The sequence below is a fragment of the Anas acuta genome, chromosome 5, assembly GCF_963932015.1.
Source record: "Anas acuta chromosome 5, bAnaAcu1.1, whole genome shotgun sequence".
Lineage (NCBI taxonomy): Eukaryota > Metazoa > Chordata > Aves > Anseriformes > Anatidae > Anas > Anas acuta.
The window spans coordinates 4649607-4660246 of NC_088983.1; the positions used below are offsets into that span (position 1 = coordinate 4649607).

At 43.4% G+C, this 10640-nt stretch overlaps 1 long non-coding RNA gene across 1 annotated transcript; it reads left to right on the forward strand.

Moving 5' to 3' along the window:
* The first annotated feature begins 422 nt into the window (after positions 1 to 422).
* On the forward strand, positions 423 to 2365 carry LOC137858136 (uncharacterized). Its single transcript, XR_011097512.1, has 2 exons — positions 423 to 798; positions 1038 to 2365. It is a non-coding gene; the product is annotated as an uncharacterized lncRNA (long non-coding RNA).
* Positions 2366 to 10640: the final 8275 nt, after the last annotated feature.

The window sequence follows — 10640 nt, forward strand, 5'->3', positions numbered from 1 at the left end:
TGCAATAAACAAAAGATAAAAACATCTCTAAGCCACACACTAGTCAAAAGAAGATAATTGTGCCTGTATGTGTTTATTGTAATTTGAATGTGCTTCAATTAACTTTCCTCAATATTTCCCAGTTCTTTTAAAAGAAACTTAAATTGGTTTTTATTTTGTGAAATTTGTTTTCAGTGCAATAAGGAAAAAAAAAAAAAAAAGAAAAAACAAACCAAGATTCCCTTTGTTTACCTCATTATGAATACATCCTATATCCAGGAGCAAAGATCCAACTCTTTATTCCCAACAAATTTATTTTTTTTCCCCATTCTCACTTGCTTCTTGTGACACTTTAGGTAAAAATGTCACATTTCTAGTTCTGCCTAGGAAGAGACAGCTCATCGCTCAATATATCACATATCAAAGTGCAGTAAAACATGAAAACGGCAGAAAAGCAAACTCTCACAATTTTGCACTGCAGTCACTTTTAAAAGATGAGAATTTATTACCCTTTCCTCCCACAAATCATTAGGGCAACTGAAAAAGGGAGGGTGTCTATAGAATGCTTGTTGTAATTAACCTTGAGGCTTTTATTTAAACAAGGTCAAACATTTTAACAGCTTTATAAATCAAGGTTGGGTCTGCATGGCTCTATAGCACCAAGCTAATAACAAAATGCACAGAGAATACTTATTAAACAGCATTTTATTTACAGAAAATATATCCTACAGGCTTCAGAGAGGCAGCCCCGCGGGCTGCTCCAGCTCAGAGGCATGCTTAGGGACACACAGCTCCAAGCCTCAACCAAGCCTCTCCAAGGTGACTGCTGCAGCCTGCCTTTTATTAGGTGCTACCACGGAGCTAAGCCTGGGTGTTGGTAAATTAGGTCATTTGCCAGCTGACTGCATTTTTAGCAGGGCTGCAAAATTACAGGAGGTAGATTACAATCATCCCAATATTTCTGCTGTTTCTGTCCTTATTTTTATCTGATTTTTCTTTACTTTTTTTTTCTTTTTTTTTTTTCTTTTTTTTTTTTTCTTTTTTTTTTTCTCCTTCAGCTAGGTTTTGCTGGAAGGCAAGGAGCAGGAAGGAGTGCACCTGAGTTCAGTATGAAGAGCCACTCCTGACTTTTCAGGGAGGAGCTACCCAGAAACCTTCATCAGTCTTAAAAAACAAGACTCTTGGATTCGTCTGGCCATCTTGGGTTATTTCCCACTTCCTAAAAGAAGTGGCCATGAGGCGTAATGTTTTCTGGTCTAGGAACATCACACTGGGCTTTTTATTTCGTACTCTAAATGAATGGTTACTTTCAAGTTGCTCATGTTCCTAATTTCACATGTAGCAGATCATAATTAAGATCATAAGCCACAGCACCTGACATGGCTGCTTGACACGACGGTCTGCTCTGCAGACATCCCTCACCAAAAATCCTCCCTTTGAAGTCAAGAGGAGGTCCACAGAGGTGAGCAATGGACGCCTACTATTTATGTTACCCACCAGTCATAAAATGATGATGATTTTATATGAATGATAGATGATGACACCCACCCACTGATGATTTCTCCCAAATATTTCTTGGATCTTAACCACTTTTTCTTTGCTCCATGGTGCTGGAGTTGCACAGCCACTGAGGGATGCTTGGTATTCACCATGTATTCAACATTCATTCTCTTGAATTTCACATCTCCAGCTGGGCTGCCACGACCACCTCCTAGGAGGACCTCTGGGCCCCTGGAAACATCGGTACAGCTGCAGCTGGGGTCATAGCCTAAAACTGTTCCCTTTCACCTGGCTCCAGTGCATTGCATTGCCCCCATCCGACACAAAACCTGTGCATGATCCTCCGTTTCTGCGGGGCCAACAGCAGGGACTGAACCGGGTGAAGAAAGAAACCATTTTCCCCGTGTTCACCATTTTAATTGACTTCTCCTTTCATTTGTTCCCCTTTGGTGCCCTCCAACTGCAAATGTTCAAGTGGCTGTAGTAACCCCCAGGAAAAAAAAAATAGTGGTGCTTAATGAGATTTTTATGTGTGGGTGTTTAAGTATCCGCATGAAGCAAATTCCTAGCCTCTTCTAATCAGAATGAGAAGGAGACCATGTGAGTGATGTGACCAATTATGACCGAGCACCCCAGAGCAGCTTCTGAATATTCACGTCCAATTGCTACTTTGGTGGAACAATTGGTTTGAACAGTTTGAAAAGGCAATGATGTCAAACGTGCGGCGTGATTAAACGCAGTGAAATTACCAGCCGGTGTAGCTGAAAGAGAAGCTCTGTTCCCTCCCCAGGGCAACGCTGCTTTCAGATTTTGCTCTGGCTGGAGGAGGAAACAACATCCTCAGGTGGCCTCCTCCTGCACCCCCAAATTGCTCAGTGCAAAGGTGCAGCTGAGCTTTGGAGGCAGCGTGGACTGGGACTTGCATTGGAGCTTTGATATGAGCTGAACGCAACCTCTTCACCCTGACCCTCACGCACAGCCACGCTTCTACCCCTGGCAGTGCAACCCAGTGGCACATTTTGCAAGCACACGGTGCTGCAAATGTGATGTGAATTGATGAGTTTAGGGGCCGAGCATCTGGGGGTTGAACTGTACAGACAACAGGCAAAAGCTATGCCTTTTCCATCAGTATCAGGCGCAGCTGGGAGCGCATCCACTTTCTGCGCAGACAAGGAGCACGTGGTCCTGCTGCATGGATCACACCTATTTCTGCCAACACTGAAAATGGCCTACACCCTTTCAGGAAAAACAACCATTAATTCCACCATCCAGCTCCCTATTTTAAAAATGCACATACCACTGTAAGGTACAGCTCAGTAGCAGCCCCTGCTTTATGAGCAGTCCAAGTCCAAGCATTAGGAGAAGCAGCATTTTTTTGTTGTAGTGCATGGAGAAGCGCAGTTCCCAGATGGCAGAAGGGAGCTGTGAGCACACACGGGGAGAAAAATGTAATGCATCTTCGGCATCATGTCTTATACTGAGCCCTTGTCACAGAGCATGGGCACAGAACCCCTGCCCGCCTCCGGCTGCTCCCATTTGGGGCCAGCTCCAGGAACAATTGCCCCGCTCATGGTCCCCTTGGGAAGGTGACTGTGCACACCCATGTACAAAAACAAGTATGTTTCTTAAACATCGACTCCCACATGTTTGTGCAAAATGCTTCTTAAACGTGATGCATGAGTCTCGCTTCAGCAAAAAGCCTGTAAAAAATCCTGCCTGAAACTGGGGAACTTTTTCTTTTCCTTTCTTCTCATTTCCTACCCAGAGATCTGAGCTAATTTTCCCTATCCATAGGCTCCCCCCACCCCCTCAAAAAAAAAAAAAAAAAAAAAAAAAAAGGCGGGGGGAGAGAGACTGTATTCACTAATTATACATCCTGAAAAGAATTTGGTTCAGTGTAAGATGATCCTAGTGATATGCTAATCCTTTTTTCTGCTTGGTGCAGCCTGAAGCCTGTGTCTAACATTTTTTTCAACTGTATGACAATAAAAGTTGTGGCAACAAAAGAAATAAATGGGCAGCTAAAGAAGGTATAGCTGAAACACATGGCAGACCAGTTCTCTCCTCTCCTTCTGGCTGCTCTTTTGTAGGCTCTGGTTTGGTATCCTCAAGTCAATAGCCGAAAGCCAGCCACCTTAGCAACTTAGTATGACACCCAAGCCCTCTCTCTTTACATTCATGAATAGTCAGCAAGCAGCAGACAAAATAGAACTAATCTTTTTTGACAGAATTGTTCAATTTTAGGGGAAAGGCTTTTGAGGCACCTTCCATACATTTGCAGAATATGAGACAACAATGGCCACGACCACAGTTTACAAAAGGACGACCAGGGGTGTGAGCAGGCACACACGCACACACAACGGCCATTTCGATAAAATATCGCAGCTAAGTTGAAGTGATTGCAGGATACGGCCATTGTTAGGGGGGAAGCTGGCAGGCAAGAAAAAAATAAATGAAGCAAAAAAAAAAAAAAAAAATCTCCATTGTTTTGTTGCTGATACATACGCATCCCGATAATGTGTGATTAGGGTTATTTGTCTTGATTAGTAGAAGTTAAGAGAGCCGATTAATATCCACTCTCTAATTTCCTGTCATAGGCTGATAACTTCATCTTTTTTTTTTTTTTTCTTTTTTGGACCAATGATTCTTATTGTGAAATGCATTCAATCCAGTGGGTTCTCGCCTGCATTTAAAAGCTGGTTTTGCCATTTCAAAATCCTGTAACACAGCAGCCACTCACAAGTCTAATATGTGCAGAGAAGGACATTCCTCCTTTTCCCTTTTCTCCCCTCCATTTAATGCAAGCCATATATCTATCTCCAAATATAGTCTGAGCAGGAAAGAGAAGGAAATAATAATAATAATAAAAATCTACCCAGTCTATGGGCAAAAACAGAAGTTAGCAACATGGTCCATGCAGCTGCAACACTACATTTAAAATTCAGTTTACTCCTAGGAAGAGGGCTAATCCTGCCCCTGTAATTCCCTACAGCCAAAATGTACCCCCCTCCCTGAGTGACAGTGCAATGCAAAGACACTCGCACGCTTATCTTCCCCAACCAGATGGCCGACTTGGATCAATGCACACACGCCACGATCAATGGGAGCGATAAAGAATTAGGAAAACAGTGGTACATGCTCCCAGAAAGCTTGTACACTGCATAATTATTTTATGATTCTACACATGGCTACATGTGATACTGGAGTCAAGAAGGAAAAGGATAATTAGAGAGCCAGAAAGCACCCGTACTGCACTACACACTTTGTCAGTCAGCAGTTCCCACTCGGCTCAACTCATCGCTGTTATCTCCTCTCCTGCCCCCTTGCAAACGAATTTCAGGAATACGTAAAAATATTAGGGGGAGGTGGCTTCTGGGTTACAGACACGGGATGCGGGAGATTACCGTGTCCTGTGATACGACAGCAAAAGTTTTTGGCCGAGGGCTGGGGTTGACCACATGCCCCGGTGGGGACCGTGCTGGGGTGGCATCCAAGGGGACACTGCGATGAGCAGGGGTGGCAGGTGAGTGTTTCCATGGCTTTGTCATCAGAGGGATGTGTCCACAGCTGAACACTCTGTTCATTCAATAAAATATAGCCATATATGTTGTCTGATTTTTTTTTTTCCTCCTTTCCTCCCGGCAGCAATTTTGTGATTGGCTCCTTGTATCCAGCCTATTTGCCACCACACTGCCGAGCAGAAAAGGGGGAGGAAAGGGCTGCCCCCCCCCCCACCCCCTAAACTGATCGAATGACACAGAATAAATATCAAAGCACTGGATGATTGCGACTCTGAATCTGGATGCCAAAGAGCACATGACCAAGCTTAGAGAGCAGAACAATGCCAGGCAGAAATCTGCCCTTGGTGGCAAGGCAGGGAGCAAGAAATCGCCACGCTAAGCAGTTTGCAAAAACACCTCGTCACTGCCCAATGCTGGGCATAACACTGCCCTGAAATTGCTGATGGGGATAGCAGGAGGAGGAAGGAGCTGGGCTCCAAGGGCTGCTGACAGCATCCCAAAGCTGTGGCAGCCCTGTCCCTCCCAGTGCCCCCATGGCCAGGACCTTCCAGCTGGCCATCAGGCTGGTGATGGGACCTGGGGCCATGGCACGGTGCTCCTGTGTGAGGGGAGAGTGGGGTAGGAGATATCCAAAAGGGAAAATGGAGAGTTTACTCACTGCCTGGCAGAGCTGGGGACCAGCCAAGGAGCAGAGGGTTGTGATGGAGAGCTGGAGCTCAGAGAGGGGTGGTGAAGGCATCAGCATCCCTTCCATGGCTGCCTTTCCTCCCTGGGGCTCAGAACACGTTGCAGAGGTGTTCTGGTTGGAGACCATGGTCCAGAGATGCCTGCCCAGGTCCTTCTGAAGGGACATGGTGGAGGGGCTCACTCCACATCTCCTCATCCTGGTCCCAGCCTGCTCCCTTGGTGTAAACCAGGGGCCAAGCAGCATCTTTCTGTAAAATAAACAGACACTTTGGTAGTAACATGTCTGGGATGGTCTGCTTTAAATGTGAAGTTTAAAATAAGGGATTTGGGGTCCATCCTGCTGGCATTTGACTTACATTAAAACCAGGACACAGAGTCCTTGCCCTGACATGCAGAGCATCCTGTCCCTGATGTGCCCTCAGACCAAAACAGGCACCCCAAGAGCACCCACACTTCGCTCTTCTCCTCCCCTCAGACACGGGGCACTGCATGGGCAAGGCAGATGAACTATAGAAGTTTCACCAGCAGAAGCAGCCACCTTAAACACATCTGAAAGTCTGGCCTGGTGGTGACAGATATCCCAAGCATGCCATGTCACACACTGAATCGGTGCAGCTCCAGCCTCAGAAGGTTTCTGCTTGTTCATGAAGGTCTCCCATCTTACTGGGGCACAAATGAAAACACACATTAGGGCACAGTTTGCCCACTCCAGGGACAATGCAGCGATGTTTTGCTCCACTAAAATCACATACAGATAAGATTTGGAGAGGAGGAAGATGAGAATACGGCAGCACGTGTGTCATTTTAGGCAAACGTTCCCCACTGCCGAATCAGAACTCACGCAGTGTCAGCTTTGCCTACGAGAAAAAAGAAATCGGGCAACATTTCCTGCAAGCATCATGCTGGGAGCTGAGCAGCACAAATGGGGCAGGCTGGGATGTGGGTGAACACTGGTGGATAGGTGAGGTGAGACATAAAATGGTATTAACTCACCTGTCCCTTCTTTTCGAGAGACTGGTGGCATCTGAAAGGAAAAGAATAAATTTGATATTTAGAGGCATGCCCAGAATCAGTTCTACAGGAACATACATTCATATTGCATCTTGCTGAAAGTGCCATCTCCTTTAGGCAGCTCCTCCAGAGGGATCCATAGTCCTGGACAGCTGTGTGTGGCCCCTCAAAACCATCTTCTTTCTTTCAAAAATGTCATTTTTTGGTAGTAGTTTTATTAAGGGTTATCTCATCATAATCACATCCTTAGTTTCAAAGTTTTTCCATTCCTTTTATTTTTTATTTTTTGTCAAGAAAAAAGACAGAAGCTTCAGATATAAAACAGAAATACTTCCAAAATGTCTCATAAGAAATAATTGCCACCGCTAATCATTGTTTCCAGAAAGAAAAGGTTCTTTAGTGACACAGGTTCTGCCTTTGGAGTTGGCATCACACTGGGTAACAGCGTAATTAGAAATAGAGAGATGTAATAACTCTCCAGGTTGGAATAGATCTGTACGAGATCAGTTTTGCCTCACTTGGAGATGGACTATCCATTTCTGGAGTGCAATTTAATTACTTCTGTGGTAGCAGGTGGTAAGTTCTGCATCTCCCCTGACTGGCAAAGTGCCTCTTCTCCTCCTCAGCCCAGTTGCCTTCGCTAACTCCGTCCTCTTCCTCGCTGGGTCTGTCCCTGTTGCTCAGTATTTCCCTGCCGTAACAGCCACGATGGCCTTATGCTACCGTTTGTTTTGGTAAGCAAAGACCTAGAGACACAGCTGCAACCAAAGGAAACACAGCGCGACTCAAAATAGGCTATTTTTTTCCAAATTGCTATTAGTCAGCCTTTCTAATACAGAATTAAATATTCTAACAGATGCCCCAAATTTTGCCAGCTGCTCACGATCCCTTAGGACAGACAGGAATGACTAAAACATGGAGAACTCCATGCCCATTCTTCTAGCCCTCGGCCATGCTTCTTCCACAGGTTCTGGATCCCCTACATCTCTCTAGGATGGTCAGATCCACCATCCTTCTGTGCTGGGGACTGCTGGTGAGTCTGGTCCGTGCCACTCCTGCAGTACCTTGAAGTCCACATACCATGGTCCCCACTCTGAGGCAAGATGGGAAGTGCAAATGTACGTCCTGTCATGAGAGGGGACTGAAAATAATCTTGGGGCAGGTGATGGGCTCCTCACCAGCAGTCCCACCACAGGGCAGCACCTGAGCATCCCCCCCCAGCGTGGATTTCTCATGGGGTGGGAGCATGTCTAGTTGCTTAGACGTGGAAAAACTTTTGAGATAGAAGTCCTCAGGGCAGCTGCTATGGACAGGTTCCTGCAAAGGTCCTATTCCCCATGTCCACCAAGTAAAAGACAGATCTAAAACTACTTGCAAACAATTTCCCAAAACACTGTCCCATGTTACAAAATGGTAGGAAAGAGATATCTCAGTGCCTCACGCCACGTATGTGAGGCATATCATCGTGCTGTGAGTGATGAAATAATGACCCTGATGTCACTTCTGGTGACTTACAGGTTTTGCTGAAATAAAAAGAAAATAACTTTTACTTCTCAGCTACTGAGACAAAAAGGGATTCAAATTGTCGCAGATGTAAGTAGGCTGGTAGAGAAGCAAGCAACACTTTTATTTCTGTCTTGTCTCTACTTTATTTTATTTTATTTTATTTTATTTTATTTTATTTTATTTTATTTTATTTTATTTTATTTTATTTTATTTTATTTTATTTTATTTTATTTTATTATTTATCTCTCACAGGACTAAGTAGCATGTTCTCTCTCCTCTTCCATTATTTCCTGCTTAATTTTAGGTTCCAGTTTTGGCCTTGGACAATAACACTGTTATCAGAGAGCAGTGGCTTGGACTCATGGAAGCTTTCAGAAAATACTGGTGCCACCTTCCATAAAACATTTTAAACACATGCTATTTGTTTTTAGTCTCCCTTCTGGTTCTACACACTACAAAGAGGACATTTAATATGTACAATAGAATTAATAGGGATGCAGTGTAAGCAGGACTTACATTCAAAATACACTTCCACAAAACAAAGGAGCAGCTGTGAAAATGTAGAGTCCACTGAAAAATTTTTACTTGGGTATCACATTTGCTAAAAGATTTACTCTGCAAAGTTTTATCTAATTTCCCATTCATTCAATTAAGCAGAGAGATAAATGCTTGGATCCCAAGAGATTTGGGGAAACTGTGCTTAGCTCCCCCTTACACTAGCGATTGAGGCTGTCTTCAGTTTCATGATTATTGGTAGAAAGTCCATGCTTGCAGGCTCTGTGCTGCTGATAGATGAATGCCTCTACCTTCCACCAAATTCAACAGGATTTGGGAACACGCAGCATCTCAGAGTTTTCTTGAGCATCAGGAAGGTTCAAGTCAATTAAATAATTACAGCATGTCTTGTGAAAACTTGGAAGTCCATGATACAGTCAACAGACCCCAGGCAGTCAGGAATACTTCGCTGCTCCTTCACCATAAGGGTGACAAGTGGGTAGAGGAAGAGACTGCATAGAGGGAGTGAGCACGGACAGAGATACTCATCCCAAAAACCACTGTGAAGATGCTTCCTGGTCATTCTCATGTCAAGAAAGAACATGGCTGAGATGTTCCCATGTCCACTACACAGTCAATGGCTGGGAGTTGCTGGCAGAAGTTGGCTTTAGGTTTTATAAGACCATTGCCTCTCACCTTAATTAATTTGTCTCTCACATTAATTTGTATTGTCAGTATCTTATTCTGTTCATCTGTTTGGTGGCTCTAAACTTCTGCTTGGGTTGTTAATGCTTTAAGATTAAATATATATATATATATTAATTATTTTATAAGCAGTGTAATCCACAAATAAATTGCAGTAATTATGTAATATTTCTCCTACTGCTGCTACAACTACAACTGTAACTTGGATTGACCATTTCTTGATATCTCAATTAAGAATCAGTTTCTAAAGGTATCCTTAAGTTTGTAGAATTTTGCATATTTGGGCTTCAGATAGCAAACAAGATTATTTGATAGCACGAGTACAGGGTGATCATTCATGTACCAAAGCATGAAAACTTTGGGCCTCTAAATAGGCTTTCTTGGATTTTGATGTCTGCTGATTGTAAAAACATGAAGAGAACTAGACAAATGATAAGAAAGACCTAAGATATTCTTCTAAATTTTATCAGAAATTTTTGATTAAACATATGTGAATGAATTGTCTGGTTTTAATCAGCTTGAAAACATTGTCAGCAATTAACTGGCAAAACGGAATAATGTTACATAGCCAAGCAAGGGTAATTGTGCTCATTATACTGCCAGAGATGCAGCTGATCAAAAAGAAAAGCACAGTTTTCCCTGAAGTTCATTTACAGTATTTAGGTGGAATCAGCACTGGGTTCATAGGCATTAATCAGAAACCACTTTGCTCAGAAACTGCTCACCAACCTGCAAATGTGTAGCACGCTGTCAACACACACGATGGGTTTCCCACTGGAAGTGTGCATCTGTTTTTGCAAGGCTGTCAGTGCTGTTTTTCCATTTCACCTGGAATATCCACATTTATCCCTCAAGAAGCAACACCAGCATCTTATTCTGCACCGTGGGGAGAAACTGTTGGGAGACAGAAGGGTGAATGGGTACCTCTGTGAGTTGCTCTTTGGAGGCCAATTTATCTCGGTGAATTTACATGGAGAGAAGAATATGGTGGGACCTCATTACCACAAAAAGTGAAAATGCTACTTATGTTTTACAATGACACAATTATAGTCATCCAAAAAAGTGAAAGAGGCAATGTCTCTAGGTAAGGACACAAAACCAGCTGACCAGCTGGGAAAAAGGACACACTTCAGGGCACACAAACCATTTTCACAGAAAAAAAAATAAAAATAAAATAATAAAATAAAAAAATAAAAAAATAAAAAAAAAAAACACTTGTTTTTTCTAACCCAAAAC